The following is a 5,252-nucleotide window of genomic DNA, read 5'->3' as shown; positions in this document are numbered from 1 at the left end:
AGGGGCCAACTGGGCCCAAAGTCAGAGTTGGTTTAGGCTAAAAATTAAGCTAAACCAGCGAACTAGAGAGCCAAGATTGAAGCCCAACTAGTGACTGAAAACACTGTAGTCGGGCTGAAAACACTGTAGGCGGTGGCACCGCCTAGCTGGGCGGTGGCACCGCCCAACACCCGAGAGCTGGGCGGTGACACCTCCTGGCTGGGCGTGTCACGCCCCTCAAAATATCCATGATTTTTAAAATTTTCGTCACAGACCAATCCAGGATCCAAACTAACGTTTGAGGACACTGAAAACATTCTATTCATATTCACATCCATAAAACCTGTGCAGTTTATAATCATATATCACATCACTCGATAATTCACATTTATGGCGACCCAAGCCAACTTGACAAACATGAACAACATTTATAAATCCACAAGCTAAATAAATTATACAATCAGAACTCCAACTATTCACCACAAGTTCATATCACCATAAATTAGACTTAACATTCTAAAATTCCAAATAAGAGAGATCTCCTAACGCTTTGATACAGTATATCCATTTCGGTTCATCGACAACATTTCATTACATACAAGACATACTTATACAACAATATCGTAATAACCAACCAAACTTGCCCATTATTCTGAATAGCTATCCACTGCCTCAGCCCAAATCAAACATCTCGAAGAGTGACAAGCTGACCTGAAAGATTTATATAACAACGGAGTGAGCCAAAAACGGCTCAGCAAGTGACAAAGCATATTCAGAACAAAAGGAACGGTTTCAAACGAGTAAGGTATCATAATGCAAGGCAGAATACAAGAATTCTCAAGGATACCATCTCAATAGATACCAGATCATACGTATCATGTTATTCAAAAACATATTTGATCCATAACGAATGGGGCATAGAGTAATTGGAACATATCAATGGCAGATAGGACATTTCAGAACATATCAGTTCATAGCAAATGGAGCACAGAGTAATTGGAACATATCAATGGCAGATAGGACATTTCAGAACATATCAGTTCATAGCAAATGGAGCACAGAGTAATTGGAACATATCAATGGCAGATAGGACATTTCAGAACATATCAGTTCATAGCAAATGAAGCACAGAGTAATTGGAACATATCAATGGCAGATAGGACATTTCAGAACTTATCAGTTCATAGCAAATAGAGCACAGAGTAATTGGAACATATCAATGGCAGATAGGACATTTCAGAACATATCAGTTCATAGCAAATGGAGCACAGAGTAATTGGAGCATATCAATGGCATATGAAATGTTCCGGAGCATATCAACGGCATATGGAACATTTCGAAGCATATCATCAGTGAATGAAGCATTTCAGAGCATATCGAAAACAAATATCGTACAGAAGCTCAAACGTCGTCTTTGACGTTGCAAACATATCAATCTTATCCAAAGCATGTACAGAAACACATAACCAAAGCTCTGGATATCATATCAAACATACAGAAGGTGTAGTGGGATCTCAGTCAGAATGTGATTCATCCATTTCTGAATGACCACCTGACAAAAGTCTCCCACGTCTGGGAGCTCCATCCACCCACGTCTAGGTGAAGTCAAAGGGGGCCGGCAGAGCATCGCATGCTCTAAGCAATATCCCACATAGCGGGACCCCACATAGCGGGCAAATAAGCGCATACCAGAATATCCCACGTAGCGGGACCCCACATAGCGGGCAAATCAGCGCATACCCTTTACCATTTCTGGCAAAGGTCCAGACAATCCCACACACCAGAGTACAAGAAGGCAGTTTCAACAAATTGCAGCATATAACGGAAGCACACGCGGAACAACCAAACGTACATGTGCCTTTTCAAAAACAATGTGATGCAAGGAACAAATCTCTCACAAAATATTCATTTTAGGGAAAGAATTGAAAGCAAGAGTGTACAGGGAATCCAATTATAGTTAGCTCAATTCAAATAAGAAGGTTTGATGAATTCAATGTCCAAAGGAATGAAACTGGAATAGGCACATATCGAAAGCAAATGCGGAACAATAGGATATACATGTGCCTATATGAGTCAATACGATATAGCATAAACGTTACACAACAATTTTCAAGAATGCAATAATTTTAAGGACAAGAGCATACAAGAATTCAAAGTAGTAATATAAAGCTCAATTGAATAAGAAGGCTAAAGGATATCAATTTCCAAAGGAATGAAACCAGAATATGAGAAATCGACCAAAGCTCGATTTCTGACAGAATACAGAAGGCACATTGAACAAATGATTCAAACTATCAATCGTGCTCCAATTTACTCAGAAATAATCATTGGATAATACTTTCAGATAAGACAGGCTTCATATGAATTGAACTGTCCAACAGAGAGAGTTACAAATAATTTGGTAAGCAAGAGTCATAGAACAAAATCTCTGTTGGCAGAATTCATAATGTCAGATTCAACAGATAACTGGGCAGGTGTTTGGATTTCAGATCTTTCAATCCATATATCAAAGAAAGGTCTACGAGTCTAGTTTCCAATGAAATCAGTTTTTGAACAAATCAGAGTTACCACAAAGTCTTATAGGCAGTTCGGTATCAAAAGATCAGAATCTCAAAAGTTGCACAGATTCGAATCGTTACATGTAAACAGGAGATATAACAAATGCAATGCTAGTACAATTCAAAGTTCCTCATAATCAAAGCAAATGTAGAGATAAAAATGGCAGTGGAGAAAGATCAGGATACTTGCAATAAGACATATAAGAGCAATTATAGGAAAAACGATCAGGGAACTTGCAATAAGGCATATCAAAGCAATTATAGGAGAAACGAACAGGGAACTTGCAATAGAAAGGATTGAAACAAGCGGGAAACTTGCCTTTCAATGATTTCGATCCGAAGATCCAAAGAAGGTGCCAGCCCAAATCCTTCTACTTTTTGTCCGTGTCCTCTCTCTGTTTCGTTTTGTGCTCCCGTTTTCTTCCTTTCTTCGCAACTACATCACGTGTCGAACATCGAGGCACAGTCACCTGCTCTCTCTTACTCTCATTCCTTCTTTTTTTCTTTCCCAAACACAGCTGCCACAGCCGTCGTCGCTGCCGCTGCCACAATCGCAGCCACGACCGCAACTGCGGTCACAACCGCAGCCCCCTTCCACTGCACTATTTCCTTCTTCCCTTCTCTCGTTCCTACTCTTTCTCTTTCCCAAAAGCAGCTACTGCAGCTACTGCAGCCACCACCGCTGCCGCAGCTACCGCAGCCAACGTTGCAGCCGCAGCCGGAGTCGCAGCCACGGCCGCAGCCACCACACTCGCAGCCTCTTCTTCCTCCCCTGCTCATCTTCCTCTCCTTCTTCTCTTCCAACTGCAGCTGCTATCGCCGCAGCCGTAGCCCCTTCTCTTCTTCCTCTCCTTCCCTTCTTCCTTTCTCTTCTTCTTCCTTTCCTTCTCTTCTTTCCCAGCTGCATGCTGCAGTCGCAGCCTCAGCCACGGCCACAGCCTTTTCTTCCTCCCCTGCTCATCTTCCTCTCCTTCTTCTCTTCCAACTGCAGCTGCCATCGCCGCAGCCGCAGCCCCTTCTCTTCTTCCTCTCCTTCCCTTCTTCCTTTCTCTTCTTCTTCCTTTCCTTCTCTTCTTTCCCAGCTGCATGCTGCAGTCGCAGCCTCAGCCACGGCCACAGCCTTTTCTTCCTCCCCTGCTCATCTTCCTCTCCTTCTTCTCTTCCAACTGCAGCTGCCATCGCCGCAGCCGCAGCCCCTACTCTTCTTCCTCTCCTCCCCTTCTTCCTTTCTCTTCTTCTTTCCCTGCCACAGCTGCAGCTGCCACAACCGCAGCCGCAGCTACTTTCTTCCCTTCTCCTCTTCCTTTTCCTTCCTTTCTTCTTCTTCTCTTCTTCTCCTTCCTCCCCTTCTTCTCCCCGACGTCACCCACACCCTCTCCTCTGTTTCCTCTGCAGGAAACAGAGGTATCACAACCTCTTCCCCTGCTTCCTCTTCCTCTTCTCTTCCTCTTCTTCTTCTTCTCCTCTTCGAACGCCCCACACCTCTCCTCTGTTTCCACCTTCAGGAAACAGAGGTGCTGCAGCCCTAGCTGCTGCCACCTCTCGCTCCTCTCCCTCTTCCCTCTCTTTTCCCTCTTCTTCTCCTCTTCCCTTTTCCTCCCCAACCCCACACCTCCTCGCTGCAGCCTTGCCGCAGCTATCCTCTTCTCTTCTTCTTCTTCTTCTTCTTCTCTTCTCCCTCTTCTTCCTCTCTTCTTCTCCCCACGCCCCACAGCTTCTCGCTGCAGCCCTCGCTGCAGCCACCTCCTCTTCTTCTTCTTCTCCTTCTTCTTCTTCTCTACTCCCTCTTCTTCCTCCTCTCTTCTTTTCCCTCTTCTTCTTCTTCTTCTTCTTCTTCTTCTCTTCTCCCTCTTCTTCCTCTCTTCTTCTACCACTCTCCTTCTTCTCCTCACGCCCCACCGCTCTCTCTGTTTCTGGAAGAAACAGAGTGCGTGGGAGGCGGTGGGATAATACCGAATTTTCGGTTTTTCCTTTTTTTTTTCTTTTTTTTTTGTAACTTAGCAGTTTAGTCCTTGTAATTTCTATATTTACATATAGGTCCTCCAATTTACATATAAATCTTTATTAATAATTTTTAAAAGCGAGGGATATTACAGGGCGGTGGCACCGCCCAGCACCCGAGCCCTGGGCGGTGGCACCGCTTGGCTGGGCGGTGGCACCTCCAACAGCGGGAACCCAAAGAGAATTCAAATTTTGAAGCCCAAATTTGAATCCTCTTGAGGCCTATAAATACCCCTCAAATCTCAGCTGAGAGTACAACTTTTTGAGCAGCAAGTGTTTGAGAGAAAAGCCTTAGAAAAGTGTTAGCTTGTCTTGTTTTTAATTTGCTAGTGTTCACCTCCTTCTTTCTTGTTGAAAATCTGTAAGAGAGTGAACCGCTTGTAAAAGTTGTAAGAGGGGTATTCACCCTTCACTTTCAAGAGATTTGCTAGTGGAAGGTGGAAGCCTCATCGAAGAGGGGCCTCGCAAGTGGATGTAGGTCACTTGACCGAACCACTTTAAAAACGGCGTAATCTCTGGTTTGCATTTCTTATTGTCATTTACATTACTGCAAATCTTCTTACTTGCTTTGTTTCATCATTACCTTTGCTGTGCAACTTTAAGAATACGCTTTCAAGTTAAGCTTTTCAAGTTCCGTTCTTATCGTACGAAAAATTTGTCGAAATCAACGTTTTAATCCGCTGCACTAATTCACCCCCCCCCTTAGTGCCACTC

General features: G+C 43.8%; 1 long non-coding RNA gene across 1 annotated transcript; it reads right to left on the bottom strand.

Moving 5' to 3' along the window:
- Positions 1-387: 387 nt before the first annotated feature.
- Positions 388-4,633, bottom strand: LOC135623330 (uncharacterized). Its single transcript, XR_010491344.1, has 2 exons — positions 2,857-4,633; positions 388-690 (listed from the first exon to the last, which is right to left on the bottom strand). It is a non-coding gene; the product is annotated as an uncharacterized LOC135623330 (long non-coding RNA).
- Between the last annotated feature and the right edge of the window lie 619 nt (positions 4,634-5,252).

The sequence above is a fragment of the Musa acuminata genome, chromosome BXJ2-9 (genome assembly GCF_036884655.1).
Source record: "Musa acuminata AAA Group cultivar baxijiao chromosome BXJ2-9, Cavendish_Baxijiao_AAA, whole genome shotgun sequence".
NCBI lineage: Eukaryota > Viridiplantae > Streptophyta > Magnoliopsida > Zingiberales > Musaceae > Musa > Musa acuminata.
Note: the sequence above shows the minus strand (reverse complement) of the source record. Positions and strands in the feature narration are given on the sequence as shown.